The sequence below is a fragment of the Nycticebus coucang genome, chromosome 1, assembly GCF_027406575.1.
Source record: "Nycticebus coucang isolate mNycCou1 chromosome 1, mNycCou1.pri, whole genome shotgun sequence".
Classification (NCBI taxonomy): domain Eukaryota; kingdom Metazoa; phylum Chordata; class Mammalia; order Primates; family Lorisidae; genus Nycticebus; species Nycticebus coucang.
The window spans coordinates 130,134,140-130,147,339 of NC_069780.1; the positions used below are offsets into that span (position 1 = coordinate 130,134,140).

Here is a 13,200-nt window from a genome sequence, read left to right on the forward strand (position 1 = left end):
CATCTCAAAATCCAAATCCCTGCTTCTGAGCAGAAGCTCGAAGCTTTTATTTATTTATTTTATTTTATTTTTTAAACCAACTTAGTGATTTTTATTGATGGGAACAACTTTATACTCCTAGGTATCACTACACTGTGTACAGTTAGGGACGCAGCATCGTAGAAGAGCAGACAGCAGAGTTAACAGAGACGCAGGAAAGACCAGTCTTCACCACGGTGCCCACTTCTCATTGTTTGCGCACAGAAGCGCGTATGCAATTTGAAATCTTTTAATGGCAATAAAGTTACAATCACCCATCTATGGAGACTAACATTGTAACTCCAAATATTTGATCTGCAATGTGCACATAAGCAGTTTCTCATCGCACAATTATCAAAATGTATTCTTCCTATTAGGAACCAGCAACTTATTTTTGTGTTTATTTTTCTGTGAAGTAAGAACTATTTCTTCTTTGATAACTGGCTCATTGTTATTGTTTATCAAAAACTAAAGGGTGGGGAGGAAAGTGTGATGGATTAAAAAAATTTTTTAAGGAAAGATAAAATTCATTTTCACAAATTCACAAGTGTTGCTGGTGCAGGATTTATGCTACCAAGCAATTGGGTTGGGAATCAAATGCAAATTCCGCTTTCTTGTCTCAGGAATCAGCATATTTCAGAAATATGGGGGTTTATATATATTCTAAAATCAAGCCAACAGTCTGTTTCAACCAGATGATTTGGAAGTTAGAAGTCAACATAACTAGGTTGTGCACAAAGCCCAAGGCAAGTCCTTTTCATTCGAGCCCATTTTTGCAAAAGGGAGAGTTTGTCTCTACAAAGCCACTAAAGAGAGGCGGGAAGACAGTGAGAGATGGAGTTCTACAAAGCGGGCACCGGGGACACACAGCGCACAGGAGCTCACAGCAGGTCCACGCAGCCGTAATACAGGAGGGAGGCTGTGTGTTCAGCAGTTGGCTTCACCACCTGGTACTGGTTAATCACCTTGACTGGTCATCGATGTGCAGCCAGCCGTTCAGACCAATCTGGAAGATGTCCGTAGTGTAGCGAACCCCTGTGGTGCTGCCGCCGTGATGGTAGGCCACTGCAAACAGCCGATGTGTTCTGTGGCATTTAAAATTCTTATTTTTAACCCCTGGAGAAAGAAGTTCTTTACTAACCTCCAAGTCCACAGGACAGTCGATATTTGTGATAAGCTTCTGACACCCACCGGTCTTCTCATAAACAAACCGTTTCAGGTGTAGCATGAGAACAGCAGGCAGTTTTACCAGAGTCACTCTTCAACTTATTTCAACCTCTTGCTTGGTTTTTGTGGTATAACTTGGGCAGATGCTCTTGCCACCAAGCTTTCCAATGCGTCCTGGACCGTCCGTATCCTGTCAGACTGGATATCCATCTGCAACGTGAAAATGCTTGCAAAGTGGCAGATTCTTTTGAACTCTGCTGGTAAATCACAGGCCGGTGATGGGAGTCTGAACGAAATCTGCCTGGCGGGTGACTCAAGTCTTGTACCTGGGGCCCACTTGCTCCCATTCATCCTCACTTCCTTCCCCTTGCTCCTCCTGCTCGTAATCGTCAAGCGAGTGGCTCTTGGGCCTGTTGGAAATCGTAAGTTTTTCGTTATTTGGTGAGAGCAGCTTTTTCGGTTCAACATTTCCTCATGAAGTCCATTTAGAATGAAACCCAAATACTCCTCAGCATCTTCTTGGCGACCCTTCTCAGACAGGCTCTACTTGTTCACGGTCAGGAGTCTATAGATATACATAGGTTCAAAGGCAGCTCCAGGGTGGACATCCCTCACAATTTTATCCCCAAGAGCTTTTCGGGGTTTTGGAGGTACTGGCATATTAGGAAACTCATTCATTATCAGAACAAAGCTATCTATCATGGGTGTTGATGTACAAGGCCTTTGCACTTTTCAATACAGAGGCATGAACGTCATCAGGTGGTACATCGGAGGGCGTGCAACCAATGCCTGCAGTGTGGCGTTAATGTAGCACCAGTTTCCTCTATTGATCAGCCCACGGGGTTACAATGACACTGGCTTATGTATTAAGGTTACATTCTCCAGTAACTCTGCAATCTTTATGGCTACGGGATCCTCTGAAACTGGAACAAGCCCCTCTTGAACTTCAACCTGCTTTTCAGAGACCAGGGGAGATGTGGTAGGAGGGGAATGCTTGGTTTCCACATAAGCCACAAACGAAGAGGAAGAAGGCTTAGAATCATGAAAGAGACTGGCCCAGGACTTGGGCTGGCGGACAGGAAGGGCGCCTGACACAGAGACTGTGCCGTCAGCAGGCCGTGAAGCACGCTCGGGTTTAGTTGGGTCCAAATCTACGTTCTCCATAGTGTGCAGCTCCACCCCACCGGCAGCTGTGCCCTCACCTGAGGATTCAAGTGTTTGTCCATTAGCAACTCTAAGGTTTTCAGTAGTATTTGTACCAACATAGGGCTGAGCCCCAGATGTCCTTAACAGGTTGTCTCTGCCAGCCTCTCCAGGGAAGCAGGACTGATCAAAATCAGTCCCATGGACCCCTTCAGGCTGCTCTGCAGTCCTGGTGTCCCCACTGAGTGCTCCAGGGAAAGGGCCATCAGGCCCACTGTCACTGACAGAGTCTGTGGAGTTCTGAGGGCTGTCACAAGTCCTGGGTGTAACCGATGGAGGCACGTCACCCATAAACTCCGCATCCTTTATGCTGATGCTGTTTGCAGCTGCTGAATTAGCATGGCCATTGACCAGGGCCTCTGTGGAAACACTATCTTCACCACCATCTTTCAAGTAACTATAATATCCGGGTGGCTGTTTTTTCTTCTTTTTATACTCCCTTTGTCCAAGACCACCTGAGACACCATCGATTTCTAGAACTTCCACCTCCACACTGCAACTGCTGTCCTCAGCAAGGGCAGAGCCTGGGGACTGACAGTCAGTGGAACTGTAGCTTGCTTCCTTATCTGTGCCATCAGGGCTCGGTTTGGTAGTTGTACAACCAAGAATAAATTCAGGGGCCTGAGGGTTCAATGTGCTTGAAATACTGTAGCTGGGGCTTCTTGGCAAAGTGTCACTGGGCTCCATTAACACCAAATTCAATTCTCGGATATTCTTGTCTGTCGGGTAGTGTATCCACAGACTGCGTGCCACACAGAACTGTTCCCCTGTACAGAGGAAGCTCAACTGAAGAGCGAGGAGTCACAAAGAACTGATTAAATCCATCAGGGCTAAAATCTCCAAAAATATACTTTCTGCTGACTCATGTCACGACCTCCATTTCAGTTTTTTCTGCCAAACATACTGCGGGTTGTGGAGGGCCATCGCGGCCCGTTTCAATGAGACTCAGGGCTCCCCAGTTCCTCACGCTGCTTCCCCCGCGGCCGCCTAGCTCGATGCTTTTAAATGTTCTGATTAACCCCCAGTCCCATCTTCAGCAAAGACAATCTCGTGGCCTCCATCCAGATTCATCCCATCTTGGACAGTCTTATGACCTTTACTCAGACAGTTCCCTTGAGTTATCTCCTGTGGCACGAAGATCAAAAGACATTCTCCTGACCACTGGCCTGAGGCAGGGGTACAGCTTTCAGTTCCCGAAATAACTTGGAGACAGAAAATATTTTACCATTTTTTTTTTTTTTTTTAGTTCATTCCCTGTATTAGTCTAAAGCAGTGGTTCTCAACCCTTCAATACAGTTTCGCATGTTGTGGTGATCCCCAACCACAAAAGTATTTTCATTGCTACTTCATAACTATAATTTTGCTACTGTTATGAATCGTAATGTAAATATCTGATATGCAGGATGGTCTTAGGCGACCCCTGTGAAAGGGTTGTTTGACCCCCCAAAGGGCTTGCGACCCACAGGTTGAGAACCTTGCTCTAAAGCCAAAGTAGATGTCATGGTAGCTGCCAATACAGGAAAGGAACATTTTTTCTTTCATGCAGCACATAGTTTAAGTCAGTGTCCAACAATATCCCACCTAACAGGTTCTACAGATGAAACGCCTCAGGATACAATGTGTTACCCTTCACAACTCTGAAGATGTGTCCACTGATATTGTTTGATTTCTGTAAACTACACTGGAGCAAAAGAAAGGGGGTGGGGCTGCGGCTGATGTTTGGCATTCTTGTGTAGGTGGAGAGACCCATTTCTGCCTACCTGGTTCACCTGAAGTGTATCACCACCCCTTCACCCACTTTCAGAATGAAACCTTGCCTCTCTTTAGCTCTGGGGAGATTCCCAGGCAGAGTCCACCTGCACGTGACAAAGCAAAAAGGGTTCGCTCCCAGCTTGTGCTTTCTTTTTTAATTTTTTCTTTCTTTTTTATTTTTTTTCTGAGATAGAGTCTCACTATGTTGCCCAATCTAGAGTGCCATGGCCTCAGCCTAGCTCATAGCAATCTCAAGCTCCTGGGTTCAAGCGATCCTCCTGCCTCAGCCTCATGAGGAGCTGGGATTACAGGTGCCCACCACAATGCCCGGCTAATTTTTCTATTTTTTAGTGGAGATGGGGTCTCATTCTTGCTTAGGCTGGTCTCAAACTCCTGAGCTCAAGGTATCCTCCTACCTCAGCCTCCCCAGAGTGCTATACAGGCGCGTGCCACCACGCCCAGCCTAGCTGGTGCTTTCAACTCTAGTTCTCCAGCAAAGAATCAACTCAGTCATATAATGTTCTAAAGCAAAAGCTCTAAATCTACTGTATGTGAGAAAGTCTCTGCTTATAGAAGTGCTAGTTATAAAGATTAGGAACAAATAAAATGTTATTTGGTAGAGTGTTTTTAAAATTTTTCTTTTCTTATGCCACAAAAATATTTGGATACTTGAATTTTAGATCTCTATATGGGAAGTTAGGGTGATATGTGACATTTGATCCCCGAGACTGACTACTTTAAAGTCAGTCTATGTCTTTACCATCCTCCCTCACCCTCCACCGGGAGAAAGCCTGGAGGAGGTGTGTGGTCTCCTCCACTGAGTGAAATCATCCACTTCAGGATTCCATTCACCAAATTAAATGTTATGGGTTTAGTTTGTTTGGTAATTTTTAAAAAGTCCAAATTGGCTCATTCTACATAGCACCATGTGAAAGCTATCACCCAGGGCCCTCCCAAGAAATAACAGAAAATGTATAACTCTGTGAATTAAGAAGATAGCAGTTCTCAGCATTGGTCACCCCAAAGCCTGGTTGAAGGAGCTAAGAAAATTTCACCCCCAGATATGACTCTTTGGTATGAAGATTTTTTTTTGTGTGTGTGTGCAGTTTTTGGCCAGGGCCAGGTTTGAACCCGCTACCTCCAGTATATGGGGCTGGGGCCCTGCTCCTTTGAGCCATAGGCACCACCCTATAAAGATTATTTTGAATTGTAGGGTCTTAGAGATTAGCAGGCCCTTGGAAAAGGCTTACCCTTTATCTGCATAAACTGGGCTGGCCCATCCCAAAGAATAGACTTCCCTTCCTTCCCCTGTTCTCTCAATGTATTTCAGGAAAAAGGTCAAGAATGCCATCAGACTTGGGCCAAATCATTTTAAACATAATATCTATCTCTCAGATTAATTTACAAGTCATTCTGTTTCCCCCATCCGTTCATTCTCCCAACTATCTATTCATCCTCCCTAGCAACTGTTTATTGCCCCTAAAACAGAAGTACCTGTATTCCTCCTTTCCCCCTCCCCTCCAAAAGGACAGGTATAAAAATATCTGAACTTCATTGGTTACTAAGTAATCACTCTGTGATTCTCTCCCTCTGCAGGGTAAATAAATCTTTCTCTTATTAATCTGCCTTAATTGTAAGGATTAACTTAATTGTAAGTTGATCTTTCAGTGAACTTTTAGGGGGAAAGGGCAAATTTACCCTCACCCCTTCATGGTCAAAGTCTCCAGAAATGGAAAGCAACAGAGCAACCACAGCAGCCAGGTTCCTGGATTCAGTCCAACAAACATTTATTGAGCACCTACCAAGACTGTTGACGGGAGGTGGAAGGTTCAAGGCACCCATAAATCACACTCTATAGAGACATAGGTCAACCCTGGAGATAAATATGGTTATGGAACCTTCTGGAAAGGATATTGTAATCCACTCTCCCTGCCTGCTGAGTCCCATGCCACAATTATCCTGACGAGTGAATATTGCTGATGGCAGAGATCTCCCTGTTGCTCCGGTGAGATGTTCTACTTCCAGGTGTAGAAAAGGAATAAAACAAAATGTTACTTCCTTGTCTGGGAGGTGAGGTTATGACTGATGGTAACATTTGCTTTATACTTTTTTGTATTTTTCTAGAGCGTATCTATAAAACAGAATAAAATTTTATTTGAAAAATTATTTAGAAACTGATTTTCCACAGTAACATACTTATTTGCTCCTTTTTACATAGAACAAAGGTAAGGTTTACATAATAAACAACATTTGCAAATATGCATTATAGGACTACTCTCTGCGAATTGTTTTTTGGAATTATCGACCAGCCCTCCAACACCCCACTAAGAAACTGCCTGGCACCAGGCCCACAAAGATACTTCAAGAGGACTTAATCACTTCATTTAAACAACCAACCAAGCAAATCTTCATTAGCATCCGTATAGTTTGGAAGAATAAAAGTAATATTAATAGAAATTCGTTTCCCCCGAAGGATTACAATGAGTCTTGCAGAGAGGGCCTGAGATGAGGGCATTTGTGCTTTTTACCACATAATCACATTTCAACTAAAATTACTTTTCAGATGGTTGAGAGATTCACAGAACTGCTCAAAGACATCCACACAAGTCAAAATTAGCTTCTAGAGAACTTAAGTGGTAGTTGTAGGACTTGCAGAAATAACTCTGAATTTTCATCTGTGGCCAGTGATTAATCAATGCATAGGATATGATTTCCAGGAAGCATCTTAATGTTTTCCAACCATAAATTCTGCTGTCTTTAATCCTGTTGGCTAAGTGGTCATCAAAATTCATTTCTTTCTCACATGATAGAGATCATTCAAGCACACTGTTTTCTGTCTCATTGCTGGGATTAAGGTGATAAGGTGAAAATGTTCACACTAAACCAATTTTAAGACCAGCTCATTTGAGATCCGTGTTTCCAAACTGACCCTGGGGTGGGATGGGGTCCCAGGAAAGTCCAGACCGGAGCATTGACAAGCTCCCCAAAATGGGAGTAGAGGACCCTTGATCCACCTACAGTGATAGTCTTTGGTCTGGAAACTTCTCTTTGAAGTAGATGAAATAAATATTTTAAAACCAAAGTGAGGAGAAGATTAGAAGGATTTAAATTATTGCCCAGGAATTGGGATTTTACGATCTGGGTTTTTTTTTTTTTTTATTTCTCCAAACTCTTATTTAGCCTTATAACAATGACTCCTTAAAGTTGGTACAGAAATACCTGATTTATAATGCGACACACTGCTGTGACTTTCTCGTTTCTACGAGTAAGTATCCTTTGGGGTCCCTCTCACTTCAGAAAGAAAATAACTTTAAGGAAAGCAAAACTTTGAAAGATGGACTCTCTGAGCTTTATGTTGGAGACCTTAATTAACTTTAAATGGACCCAATGTTGCAGCCTCACTTGTGACCTAATAATTACCTCAAAATTTATGTAAAGTCAATTCTCTCCTGTTGGACATACCTTCTGTGTGATTTGGGGTGTTCCTGCTGGCAGCGTTTAGTGTTCAAAATCTCACATATGACACTGGACTATCTGGGTTCAAATCTGAGCTTCACAATTTACAAGTTGTGTTACCTTCAGCAAATCACTTAAACTCTCTGCCCTTTGGTTTCTCCACATCTGTAAAGAGGAAATAATAACAGTAGCTAACTTTTACAATTAGTGTTGGGATTGGAAGAGTTAATGTGTATAAACCATTGACAATATTGCTTCGTGTACAGGAAGTGCCATGCAACAACCCCTCCCTATGTGTGTGATGTTTTGTTTTGGAATTAGCCCTCTCTCTCCAAAATGTATGAAAATTAAGAGCAACCACTGTTGTGATCGTGGCTATTATTGGGACCTGAAAAAGTGAATATTCTTCCAAGGTTTCTAATTTATTCTCAAACAGAAAATCTGGCATTAATGAGAATAGAACTTCCCAAAATCATAAAGGTACTTTTTTCCTATATAGTGTTCTTTTCTTTTCTGTGCTTAATTTTCAAATGTGATAGCTGTGAGTTTTTGGAAAGATGACTTCATGGTTTCTTTCAAAGGGAGAACAGCTGAAAATTTATCAGCTTTTTTTCAAGATAATAAAGCAGTGAACCTAAGTGAGATTTTAATGTAAATCTTATATAGGAAAATAGCACTTCCTATAACAGCTATCACCTCCCAGTGCACCCCAGCATCCTGTTTACCTTTGTCCTGCAGCTGCTGGTGGGCGGTGCTGGCCCTGGAAATCATCTACTAACAATAACCCATCTGCATGAAGGTCATTCTCCCCTAAGAGATGAACACATTTTTCTTTTGTTATTTGCTTTTCTTTCAAAATTTAGTTTCCTTCTACTCATTCTAGACTGATTCTTTCTTTTCTCCTTCATTCCCCCTTCTAAATAATGGCTTGATGTGTCCTACCTGTGGGCTATGCTGCCAATTTCCCTGCTCTGCCACTCTGGAGCCCAGCATTTATTCTTCTGTCTGGGTTATCCATGCAAATCATGAGAGGGCTGGCACTCATGACTGGAGCACTCCATCAAGGCTGCCTCCCCTCTGTGGAAGTTTACTTTTCTGGGTCAGTGTCTTTTATCGCAGAGCTTGTTAAGAGCCTTTATTGCTTCAAGAAGGTGCTCCGTGGAACTTTAAGATTTCCTGTTTAGACACAGTGCAGGCCAGAGCTCAAGTTTTGCCAAAGGGTCTGAGTGGGACCCAAGAGGAACTGCAAAAGTGATTTAAAAGCAAGTATCTGCTTAGCTGAGGCAACTCTGCTAACTCTATGTGAAATAGGTCTAATGCTGCCAGTGGAGAGGTCTGCACCAAGGTCAGGGGCTCTATGAGCCTGAAGGCATCTTCTAGATCCACGGTCTGAGTGGATAAAAATCTAGGACTGAGTCCCTCTAACTGTGACTACCAGACAGACTGTTGTCTTTAACTCCTGTCCATACAAACGATATTTACAGGAAATGTGGCCTTCCCTAAATCCTGCTGGTGTCCCCCAGGGTCTGGACAGGGGCCATCGTCTGTTTCTGCTGTGGTGTGACGGAAGAGGCCTGAGCAGCTCTGCAGGAGCTCACACTTGTCTGCTCCTAGTGAGGTTTCTGAGCCCCACCCTATGACAAATGCTCCCTGGGAACAACTATGTCACACAGGGTGCCAGCAATCTTGTGTCTCCCAGCTGGGGATCTCCTCCCCAGTTGGGGAGTGGGTACCTGAGGCTGAATGAATCACTGGCAGCTGCTTGGTGAGCATGGAAGCTCAGCAGAGAGTCCTGGAGAGAGGCCAGGCTCCCCACCACAGGACGGGCCCCATGGTATGCAGTATCTGGGTCAGAAAGAGGCAGAGAGGCACAGCCTACAGGGCCAGAAGCAGCAAATCCAAGAAAAGAGTGTGTGTCTTCCATCATGAAGACGGGGAAGAGTGGGGTTCTGTGCTGCCCATCCTCCGGACCCACCTCTCGCAGGGCCTCATCCAGGCTTAGACAAGCCTGTGGTCCCCAGAATGCCCACCCTCAGACCAGGTTCTCCCTCCCCGGCCTGGTCCTGGGTAGAGCCTTATCTTGCTTCCTGGTTCCCTATACCACCCACTTCCTATCGGTAAGGTCATCTCTCAGGTAGGAGGTGAGGCAACAGCTCAATTCCAGCTTAGTCTCCCCTAGATTAGAGCCCTGGACTGGTGTAGAGTGTGTGGATTGATGCTCTGTTCACACAGGAATGTGGCTCCCAGGGGAACTCTGGTTTTGAGCTCTGGGAGACTACCCAATCCCAGGAACACTGAGGCTTCTGCAGTCACATGCCAGGTAGGAACAGCCAGAGGCCAAAGTTTGTATTAGTGTCTCTCTAGCTTTCTACTTTGACCTAAATCTGTGGTTGGAGCTGGTGGAGGAAGAGGGAGATACGGTCCTCTTGGAGGCTTCCAACAAGAGCTATAAAGGAAGCATCGCTGGAGCAGGGCAAATAGGACAGTGAACATCTAATTCCCACAAGAGCCACAGCCCACCCCTGAGCAGGGCTGGTTTCAGGCTCCATCAACTCTGGGATTTCACATCCTGAGTGTCGTTCACCCTCTCCCCCCTCGCAGAGCTGGAAGTCAATGTCCTCTGCCCATTTTGGTACTGGATTTTCACAACGTCCACCTTGCCCTCAGGAGTCCCTTGCTTTTCTCTTAAATCCTTGCCACACAAGTGAGATGGGCATTATTATTCTTTTTGTTTTGAGACAGAGTCTCACTATGTCGCCCTCGGTAGAGTGCCGTGGCGTCACAGCTCACAGCAACCTCCAACTCTTGAGCTTAAGCGATTCTCTTGCTGGGACAACAGGCGCCTGCCACAATGCCCAGCTATTTTTTTTTTTTTAGTTGTAGTTGTCATTGTTGTTTGGCAGGCCTGGGCTGGATTTGAACCTGCCAGCTCCCTTGTATGTGGCTGGCGCCCTCAGCCGCTGAGCTACAGGCACCAAGCCCAGATGGGCATTATTATTCTTTTTTATGGAAGAGGAAACTGAGGTGCTGACTGGAGATAGGGTTTCTATGTAGACCCATGACTAGTGGGTGGCCATACCAGGTCCTGTTCAGGATGACCAGGCTCCAGTTCAACACTCTCCCCAGGCTCATATAATTAATGTCTCTTCAGCAAGAGCAGATGCCACGGAGCAGGGGCTGTCTCTCTTAAAGACCAGGACTTCTTCTCTTAAAGCAGCTTTCATCCCTCTCGCCAGGGCAGCAATTAACATGAGGCTTCAGAAAATGTTTGTGGCCGGGCACCATGGCTCACACCTGTAATCCTAGCACTCTGGGAGGCTAAGAGAGACAGGAGGATTGATTGAGGTCAGGAGTTTGAGACCAGCCTCAGCAAAAGTGAGGCCCCATCTCTACTAAAAATAAAAACCTTAGTGGGGCGTGGAAGTGTATGCCTGTAGTCCCAGCTTACTCAGAGGCTGGGCAGGAAGATCGTTTGAAGGCCAGGAGTTTGAGGTTGCTGTGGGCTAGGCTGAGGCCTTGGCATTCTACCCTGGGCAACAGAGTGAGACTCTGTCTCAAAAAAAAAAAAAAAAAGAGAAAGAAAAGAAAGCATTTGTTAAATTGAGACTGCATGGGAAGGAAGACGGGAACAGGCAGCTGGAGATGGTGGCTACATGCAGCAGCAAATCCCCCCCAGGCCTGCCCAGGCCGGGCACCATGTGCACATTTGTGGAGAGTGTTGTGTGGACAGGCGTGTTACGATCTCCAGTGCACAGACCCATGGCACATGGATCTTTCACATTTCCTCTTGCTATATGGAGACAGCTTCCTGCTGCTGAAAACCCTTCCCTGAGATGCCCTGGGGTGGGGACGGTTTTATGTATTAGTGATGCTGATGAACCTTGAAGGCCAGTGGTGAGGTGATGCTTCTGAGCCAGCAAGATGATAATAGCCTGGCTGCCCTCCCTCTCTCACTTTGCCTCCTTCTAGATAAACAGACCTCATATGGGGACATCTCAAAAAGCTGAGGCCCCCAGATCTTCCACTGGTGTCAGTTCCCACAGCCTCCTTCACTTGTGGGTGGGTGAGGCTGTGTTCCTGCTTGAAGACGGTGGGTGCTGGAGTCACACAGAGTGGATTCAAATCCCGGCCAAGCCATTTGCCAGCTGTGTGGCTTTGGGCAAAGGATGCACGAGACTCTACTATTTCTGAAACTTCCTGTGAGTCCTTAATTATTTTAAAATAAAACATTTTTAAAAAATGTTTAACTTTTTCATTAATCTGATTTTTTTGAGACAAAACACTATAGTTTTTAATTTGCTTTCCTCATATTTCCAATAAGGGGAATATGGGTTTGGGTCTTTTTCTTAGTGATTTGTAGAAGCTCCTTAAAGGATTTTCCCCTTTACTTCTAATTTGAACTGCACATATTTTCCCCTGGTTTGTCATTTTTCTTTTGATTTTGCCTGTGCACAGGGGTCGCCATGCAGAAATCTTTTTCTTTTCATTTAATCAAGGTTACCCAGCTTGTCTTTTATGGCATCTGAGCTTTGTAGGCCTTCTCTGCTCCTAGACTACAAAAATTAAAAATCTCGTATATTTTTCTAGCAATTGTATAATTCTTCTAAGTCTTTTAGCTCTCTAGAATTCATTTTTGTTGGGATGGCGACCTGGTTCTCCCAATATTATTTTAAAGATGAGTCTTCTTTCCCTACTGATTTGAAATGCCAACTCTATACCAAAGTTTCTGTCTGTATTTGAGACTTACCTGTGGACTTCACATCTGCTTCACTGAACTCTATGACTACTTCTGTCTTGGTACTACACAGTTTGTTCATTTTTTAAAATTTTTTTTATTATGTCAGATACACATAGAACGTGAATACATTTATGCATAGTTGGGTACCGGGATCTGATCTAAAAATTAACTTGCCATTGGATCCTGCAATTCGTCTACTAGGAAGGAGTATGTCCAAAAGACAAAAAAATCACTTTGCAAAAAAGATATTTGCACCAGATTATTCATTGCAGCTCAATTTGTAATAGCCAAGTCATGGAAGAAGCCCAAGTGCCCATCAACCCATGAATGGATTAATAAATTGTGGTATATGTACACCATGGACTACTATACAGCATTATGTTTTGATAATACATTTTATTATATGGTAAGACTTGTGCCCTTATCACTTTTCTTTTTCAAAATAGTAAGTTTGTTTGTTTTCAATTTAATTGTGGTGGTGGGCCCATGCTAAGGGGAGATCAGGTTTTCCAGCCTGCTCAGGGCCCAGTCCACAGTGACAGGTTCTCTATGTCCTTATTCTCTGTGCACATTTAGAAGAGGGTTTATTTATTTTATTTTATTTTATTTTTTGAGAGAGTCTCACTCTGTTGCCCTGGGAAGAGTGCTGTGGCATCATAGTCACGGCAACTTCAAATGCTTAGGCTGGAGCAATCCTCTTGCCTCAGCCTCCTAAGTGCCCACCACAACGCCCCGCTAGTTTCTCTATTTTAGTAGAGACAGGATCTCACTCTTGCTCAGGCTGGTCTTGAACTCCTGAGCTCAAGCAATCCACCCTTGTTGGTCTCCCAGAGTGCTGAGATTACAGGTGAGGCGTGAGCCACCAC

General features: G+C 44.4%; 1 pseudogene; it reads right to left on the reverse strand.

Moving 5' to 3' along the window:
* Nucleotides 1-899: 899 nt before the first annotated feature.
* Nucleotides 900-3,321, reverse strand: LOC128589245 (ubiquitin carboxyl-terminal hydrolase 10-like; annotated as a pseudogene).
* Between the last annotated feature and the right edge of the window lie 9,879 nt (nt 3,322-13,200).